Genomic DNA, 9,175 nt, shown 5'->3' with positions numbered 1-9,175 from the left:
TCCGCTGCAAAAGTGTTATAGTGTTAAAAAGAAAAGCTGTCGCTTTGAGGACCGAGGTGTGTCTGACCCAAGACCTCTTCATAGTGTTAAAAAGCGAAGATGTCACTTTGAGGGCCGAGGCGTGTCTGACCCAAGCCATGGTGTTTTCAATTGTCTCATATACATGGGAAAGCAGGACAATGAATAAGGAAGAACAAAGACAAATTGATGCCTTTGAATTATGGTCTTGGCAAAGAATATTGAATGTATCATGGACTACCAGAAGAATGAATAAGTCTGTCTTGGAAGAAGTATAGCCAGAATGTTCCTTAGAAGGGAGGATGGCGAGACTTTGTCTCACCTACTTTGGACATGTTATCAGAAGAAGGACATCATGCTTGGTAAAGTAGAGGGTCAGGGAAAAAGAGGAAGACCCTCAAAGAGATGAACTGACCCAATGGCTGCAACAGTGGGCTCAAGCATAATAATGATTTTGAGGGTGGCACAGGACCGGGCAGTGTTTCATTCTCCTGTAGGGGGTCGCAATGAGTCAGAATGGACTCGATGGCACCTAACAATAACAACAAGCCTGTTGGCCCCCCCACTTCACCTGGTACCAGGAACCATGAGGAGCTGAAGGGCAGGCCAAGCTGGGGTGACCAAGGGCCCCTGCTCTCAGGAAAGAGGCAGAGTGGGAGCAGAGACATTTGGGGGGACCCAGAGCCCAGCCTCGCTCTTCCTCCTCTGTGTCCTCTGATCCCACCCATCTTCCCCTACAGTCCTCTTTCATTTAGTCTGCCTCCTGTATTTTTATTTGCTAAACAGGACAATGCTCTGTACGACAACCACTCTGTTGGTTTTGAGAGTTAGAGTCAGGCTATGCAATTCGCCACGCTTTTTGGGCCTCAGAATATCTAAACGGGATGGGGCAGCCTGTGGAAAAGTTGGGGAGCTGGTGGTCCCAACAATGTAGTGGGGCAGGGGCATCACATCAGAGAGGACTCCCCCACCCCTGGCAGAAGCCCCAGGGATGGGCAGACTCTGGAGGCCTGACTCCTACTAGCCTAACTCATTAAAGGTAAAGTGTAGGGTTCCTAGCCTTGGCCAGTGATCTGAATACCCTTTAAAAAACACAGATTCCTGGCAAGACTCCACCTGCTCAGAACAAACAAACAAACTTGCCATTAAGTAGATCCTGACTCATGGTGACCCCATGTGTGTTAGAGTAGAATTGTGCTCCATAGCGTTTTCAACGCTGATTTTTCAGTAGTTCTCCAGGCCTTTCTTCAGAGATGCCTCTGGCTGGACTCCAGAGTGTTAACTATTTGCCTCACCCAGGGACTCAGCTCCACCCAGCCCTACTGAATCTCCCAGGGGGAGGGAGGGAGCCTCCTGTGTTTTTAACAAGTGCCCCCAGGGTTTTCCCAGGGTAGGGCTGGCAGATAAATACAGGATGCTCAGTTAAATCTGAATTTCAGATAAACAGCAATCTTTTTTTTTTTTTTTTTAGTGTAAGTATATCCCAAATGTTGCATGGGACATATTTATACTAAAAAGAATCATTCAGTTGTTTATGCGAAATTCAAATTTAACCTGCCTCTTTATCTTTATTTGTTAAATCTGGCAACTCTATCCAGGGACCTCTGCTGGGGTGGTCTTAGAAAGAGCTTTTGGAAAGACCATGGACTTGCCCCCCTCAAACACTCCTAGGGGAGGGAGGAGAGTGGGGAGGAGAAAGTAACGTGAGAGGAAGGTGAAGTTACTGGAAGCGATGCTCCGTGGAGACAAGGAATTGAGAAAGTCCAGCGGAAGGAAACACGCTATATGAAAACGTTTTATGTTTAATCGCTTCAAAAAACCAGACTCTGTATTTTACCTGGGGATCTACAGAACGCGTGACAAAGCACAGAAGGGTATGGGATGAGACGCAGCAAGTCCATAGCAGGGGATTGCTCTGTGGTTGTGTGTGTGTAAAGGTGAGAGGGGCGCCTAGGAGACTTTAGCCTTACAGGTGTGTCTGCAAAGTGGATCGCCAGGCCTTTCTTCCTAGTCCGTCTTAGTCCGGAAGCGCTGCTCAGGCCTGTTCAGCACCATGCAGGGCTTCACTGACAGATGGGTTGGGGCTATACACGAGGTGCACTGTGGGGGAACAACCCGGGTCTCTTGCATGGATGGTGAGAATTCTACCACTGGAGAATGGCTGCTCCCATCATTGAGGGTTAGTGGACCTTGGATCCTACTTCCTCCTTGATCTGACATTTGCCCCCGTCCCAACCAGCATTCCCTAACAAGAGCATTGTTAGTAGGTCACTGAGAAGTGCCGATGACAGTCTAAGCCTGGGTGGAGGACTGCTGAGATTCCCTCTAAGCCAGTTCCAGGTCACCAGTCCCTTCCAGGAAGTGGCCCTGCACCATGGAGTTGATTGAGCATGGGAGGTCTGGCCTGGCTGAACGGATGGAAGTACTGCTTAAACCTAACCACGGCTGACTGCTGCCGGAAAGGACAACGTGTTCTCCCCAGGCTCCTGGCTGCTGTCATTCCCTGTGGCTTCCTAGGTCCTTGCGGGTGAGGGGAGGAGGGGGTTTCCGCACAGCCAGCTCCCTGGCACGGTCTGCTCGGCTCACACTCCACCTGCCCAGAGCCTGGATGATCCCACCCAGCGGGCACCCACTCCCTTGGGCCCCTCACCTTGCACTGTCTTTACCGCTCCAGCACGACCTGAGGTCACCTTGCTCACATATTTGTTCTGCCCTCTGGAAATCATTGCTGTATCCCCAGAACAGGGTTGACATGCCTATGCTGTGCTTGGCGAATGTCACCCCCAGTGGCTTAATGAATATTAATTAAATAGATAATGCCCAACAAGGCCTTGTGCCGGTGGTTTGTCTACTTCGTCTTATTTACCATTTTCCCCAAATTTTTATTTGACAACTTTTAAGCCTTAAGACAAGGTTCCACTGCTATTCAGGTTTTTCAAAAGTAGTCTGCCAGTCCTTTCTTCCTAGTCTATCTTAGTCTGGAAGCTCCACTGAAACCTGTCCACTTGGGTGACCCTGCTGGTATTTGAAATACCAGTGGCATAGCTTCCAGCATCACAGCAACACGCAAGCCATCATAGTACAACAAACTGACAACTACAACTGGACCAATAAGCAACATGATGATAAACAGAGAAAAGACTGAAATTGTCAAGGATTTCGTTTTACTTGGATCCACCATCAGGGCCCATTAGGAGCAGCAGTCAAGAAATTAAATGATGTATTGCATCGGGCAAATTTGCTGCTAAAGACCTCTTTAAAATGTTGAAAAACAAAGATGTCACTGGGAGAACTAAGGTGCATCTGAACACAAGCCATGGTATTTTCAATGGCCTTATATGCATGCAAAAGATGGACAATAAATGAGAAAGACGGAAGAAGAATTAGTGCCTTTGAATTATGGTGTTGGCGAAGAATACTGAATATACCATGGACTGCCAGAAGAACAAACAAGTCTGTCTTTGAAGAAGTACAGCCAGAGTGCTCTTGGAAGCGAGGATAGAGAGACTTCATCTCACATACTTTGGACATGTTGTCAGGAGGGATCAGTCCCTGGAGAAGGACATCATGCTTGGTAAAGTAGAGGGTCAGTGAAAAAGAGGAAGACCCTCAAGGAGATGGATCAACACAGTGGCTGCAACAATGGGCTCCAGCATAACAACGACTGTGAGGATGGCGCAGGACCAGGCAGTGTTTCGTTCTGTTGTACATAGGGTCGCTATGAGTCCTAACTGGCTTGATGGCACCTAACAACAACAAGCATTAAGAAAAATGGAAAGAATGAACAATGAACGCTTGAATACCTTCCATCTAGTTCAGTAGTTAACGTTTCACTGTTTTGGCTTTGTCTCTCCCTCCATCTCCACACAAATGTCCATTTTGTTGTTGAATCATTTGAGAGCGAGCTGCCAATGTCATGAACTCCACCCTAAAGCACTTCATTCCTCAGAAGACATGTGTTCTCTTACGGAAGTACAATACCATTACCACAGCCAAGAAAGTAAAAATAACTCTGTATTCGATGATGCGTTAGTTTCTTAGGGCTGTAGTAACGAAGTACCAGAACATGGATGGCTTGAAACAACAGAGATTTCTTGTCTCACGGTCTGGAGGCTAGAAGTCTAAATCTGGGTGTCGGCCATGTTGATTCCCTGTGAGGGCTCTGAGGAAGGACCTGTAGGGTGCCTCTGTCTTAGCTGCTGATGACGGCAGAGAGCAGTGGCTTCTAAGAGTACCACTCCGGTCTCTGCCTGTTGTCACCTGGCTGTGTCCCTGCTGAGTGAGTCTCTTCTTCTCTTTTATAAAGACATCAGTCAGATGGGATTAGAACCCACCCTACTCCAGTATGACCTCTGGTTAACCTAACTCATACAATCTGCAAAACCTTATTTCCAGACAAGGTCACATTCACAGGTACCAGGGTACTTCAACTTATCTCTTTGGGGAACACAATTCAACCCATAACAGGTAATATTATAAGACCGTATTTAAATTTTCCCAATTTTTCAAACTAGGATCCAATCAACAGTTTGCATTCAGGTGTTACATTCATTTTGTGTTTGTAACAACTGGGAGAGGAGGGTGCTCAGACCCCTGCCCCACAGGTGAGGAGGACGCTCAGACCCCTGCTGTACAATTGAGAACTCAGTGGTTCAGAGAGGGGAAGGGCTTGCCCAGGGTCACCCGACTCCTAAGTGGGAAGCCGAGAAGCCATCATACGTCTCTGACCCCTAAGGCTTCTTTCCCCTTCACTGCATCCTGCTCCCCTGAGTCCCCTGGGTCTCTGCAGGTTCACGCCTGGCCTCTGGCTGGTCTGGTCCCCGGGAGTCCTGGGCTGGGGCTGAAGTGGAGGTGTTGGCCCAGTTACTGAGCAGACCAGCCTAGCTTTGAAGTTCTCCATTCTGACCAGCGGCACCACACAGCCCTCACCTTATCTTCTGTTACTTGGGCAGTGGCCATCGTCTGGGCGTGACGAGGTAGTCCTGTTCCTCCCTCATTCCGTGGAGCGCCCACGGCTGTTGGCTGTGTAGAGGAGAGACCCCGTGGAGGGGCGGTCAGGTGTGAAGGTCAGGCTGCAGCAGGGCTGGAGAAAGCATTGCTCCTGGATGCACCGGGCTCACCTGTGAACAGTGAGAAAGAGTCTCGCCCCACAGGAAAATAGGTCGTGAGTCATCAGCTGCTTTCTGCGTGTCCAAACAGAGACTGGCTGTGCTCCAGACTATGGGAGCTCCACTCCCAGAATCCTTTACCGTAGGATGCAGCGCATGCGGGATTGTCAGTTACTACTGGGCGTGTGAGATTATTGTAGCGTAGGACCGGCCACATTTCATTCTGTTGTACGTAAGGTCCTCCATGAGTTGGAGCTGACTTGACAACACCTAACAACAACAACAACGATATTGTGTATGTGACTAGACAACCTGACTCACTGGAATGTTGGGGAGACCCACTTTTTTCATGGGTAAATGCCTGAGCTGATCTCTCTGTGTCTGAGGCTCAACACTTGGGAAGACCTGAAGAGGGGCAGGGAAAGGACTGCGGGGGGAAGTGGAGTGGAGCTGGACAAGAGGGTGTCTTAATCTCCTAGGCTGCTGTAACACAAATACCACAAGTGGGTGGCCTTAAAGAACGGAAATTTATTTTCTCACAGTTCTGAGGCTAAAAGTCCAAAGGAGGGTCTCAACTGTGTCAGTTCCTTTTGTAGGTCTGTCTCCTAGTTTCTGGTGAGCTCTGGCAATCTTGACGTTCCCTGGCATTTGTCTTCCCCTGTGTGTGTCTCTGTGTCTGTTCTGCTCTTTTTATGACTCAGAAGTGATTAGGCTTAGGACCCACGCTACTCTGGGATGGCCTCATTAACATAACAAAAGAAAACCCTATTTCCAAACAGAGTCACTCCCACAGGTACAAGGGCCAGGAATTCAACACATGTTTTTTGGGGGGACACAGTTCAGTTTATAACATGCCCCAACCCTGGCTTGTCATCCTGGCTCTGAGTCCCATCAGAGCTCTGGCCTTTGAGCCCAGGCACTCAGTCTCCAGACTCCCCCCTGGATTCCAAGGGACAACCTCCACCTGTTGGAGCTGGGCCAGGTCTCTCCTCTGCCCACCAGCAGCTGTGGGTGCTCCATGGAATGAGACAGACAGCAGGTAGCCCTTCCCCACCGGTTTGCGAACTTGTTTTGCCCCTCCCAGTGTCTTCGGAGTCTGTAGCTGGGGGCGCACTGGGAAGGGCAGTGTGCAGGCCCCCGTTCTGGGCTCCCAGTCACGGTGGAGCTCCCTCTGGCCCGCTTGCTCCCCTGAACACCCTTTCCCAGCTCCCAACACGTAGCGGGGTTTCCTAGGTCAGACTCCTTCCAAACTGGTCTTACGGGACTGTGCACCTTCTCTCGTGCTACAAGTATCTCGGTCTTGAAGAACAAGGCCACGGTCAGCGCGAGGTTCCACTCAAATGTCTGGCCCAGCCAGCTCTCTGCAGAGCTGGCTTGGCTGCAGGGGGCAAAAGGACGCTAACCATCTTTCCCCAACAAGACTTGGCCTTGAGTCCAGGCGGCCTCCGCCCCACAACGCTTTCCCACGCGCCCAGACATTCCCAAAGTTGTGGAGTCAAAAGTCTTAGGTTAGAACGGGTAGTACACTGCGTCGCCACTAGAGGGCGACGCTGGTAAAGGCAGAGCAGACGCGTAGGGAAGCCGCCGGCAAGGCCAGGAGCGAGCCGGATCCTCGGGCTGGTGAGACCGCCTCCCGGGGTGGGCAGGGGGCGCGGCATTGCATCCCGGGCCCAGCCTGTCACCCAGGCGCCCCTGGCTGTGCGCAGATGCGAGGTGGCCCTTCGCCCTGGGTTTGTGAACCTGTTTTGCCCTCAGATGCTGCTTGTAGATGAAACACTGTCTCAGCACGAGACCCGCTCTGTATAGTCACCGCTTGAAGTACTACTACTGCTGCTGCTACTACTGATATTACCACTACTGCTGCTGCTACTACTGATATTACTACTACTGCTACTGCTACTACTGCTACTGCTGCTGCTACTACTGCTACTGCTATTACTACTACTGCTGCTGCTACGATTACTGCTACTGATATTACTACTGCTGCTGCTACGATTACTGCTACTGATATTACTACTGCTGCTGCTACGATTAATGTTACTGATATTACTACTGCTGCTGCTGCTACTACTGCTACTGATATTACTACTGCTGCTGCTGCTACTGCTACTGATATTACTACTGCTGCTGCTGCTACTGCTACTGATATTACTACTGCTGCTGCTGCTACTGCTACTGATATTACTACTACTCCTGCTGCTACTACTGCTACTGATATTACTACTACTGCTCCTGCTGCTATTACTGCTGCTGCTGCTGCTGCTACTGCTACTGATATTACTACTGCTACCGCTGCTACTATTACTGTGGCTCCTACTGCTGCTATTACTGCTACTGCTGCTACTTCTATTATTGCTACTGCTGTTACTACTACTGATATTACTGCTGCTACTGCTGCTGCTGTTACTCCTGCTGTTACTGCTTCTGCTGCTTCAACTATAAGTGCTGCTATTACTACTACTGCTACTGATATTACCACTACTGCTGCTACTGTTATTGCTGCTGCTGCTACTACTACTGCTAGTGCTGCTGCTATTACTACTACTACTGCTTCTGCTGCCACTATCGCTACTGCCGCTGCTACTGCTACTACTACTACTGCTGCTGCTGCTACTGTTAGTGCTACTGCTGCTACTACTACTGCTGCTGCTATTACTACTACTACTGCTTCTGCTGCCACTATCGCTACTGCTGTTGCTACTGCTACTACTACTGCTGCTACTATTAGTGCTACTGCTGCTACTTCCACTATTACTGCTATTACTGTTGCTATTACTATTATTGCTCCTACTGCTGCTGCTGCTACTATTATTATTGCTGCTACTGCTGCTACTACTACTATTACTGCTACTGCTACCGCTATTACTGTTACTGCTGCTACTGCTACCACTATTACTGCTGCTGCTGCTACTAGTACTATTACTGCTACTACTACTGTTATTGCTGCTACTGCTATTACTATAAGTGCCACTACTACTATTACTGCTGTTACTAGTAGCACTACTACTACTACTATTACTGCTACTACTATAAGTGCTACTACTACTATTACTGCTGCTACTAGTAGGACTACTGCTACTACTAGCAGTACTATTACTGCTGTTACTGCTACTACTATGTATAAAGATTGATATCCTAGACATTAGTGAGCCGTAATGGACTGGTATTGGCCATTTTGAATCAGACAACTATGACAGGAATGACAAATTGAAGAGGAATGGCGTCACATTCATCGTCAAAAAGAACATTTCAAGATCTATCCTGAAGCACAAGGCTGTCAGTGACAGGATAATGACCTGCAAGGGAGACCAGTTAATATGACTATTTTTCAAATTTATGCACCAACCTCTAATACCAAAGATGAGGAAATTGAAGATTTTTACCAACTTCTGCAGTCTGAAATTTATCAAACATGCAATCAAGATGCATTGTTAATTACTGATGATTGGAATGCGAATGTTGCAAACAAGGAAGAATCAGTATTAGATAGAAATGATCCTGGAGATGGTGTGATAGATAGATGTTGCAAGACCAATAACCTATTCGTTGCAAATACCTGTTTTCAACAACATAAATGGTGACTGCACTCGTGAGCCTCGCCAGATGGAATACACAGGAAATCAAATTGACTACACCTGTGGAAAGAGATGATGGAAAGCCTCAGTGTCATCAGTCAGAACAAGGCCCGGGGCTGACTGTGGAACAGACCATCAATTGCTCATATGCAAGTTCAAGTTGAAGCTGAAGAAAATTAGAACAAGTCCGTGAGAGCAAAACTGCAACCTTGAGTATATCCCACCTGAATTTAGAGACCATCTCCAGAATAGATGTGATGCATTGAACACTAATGACCAAAGAACCAGGTGAGTTGTGGAATGACATCGAGGACATCATACAGGAAGAAAACAAGAGGTCATTAAAAAGACAGGGAAGAAAGAAAAGACCAAAATGGATGTCAGAAGAGACTCTGAAACTTGCTCTTAAATGCAGAATAGCTAAAGCAAAAAGAAGAAATGATGAAGTAAAAGAGCTGAATAGAAGATTTCAAA

The sequence above is a fragment of the Elephas maximus genome, chromosome 8 (assembly GCF_024166365.1).
Source record: "Elephas maximus indicus isolate mEleMax1 chromosome 8, mEleMax1 primary haplotype, whole genome shotgun sequence".
Taxonomy (NCBI): Eukaryota; Metazoa; Chordata; class Mammalia; order Proboscidea; family Elephantidae; genus Elephas; species Elephas maximus.
The sequence above is the reverse complement of the archived record's forward strand: the minus strand, read 5'-3'. Positions refer to the sequence as shown.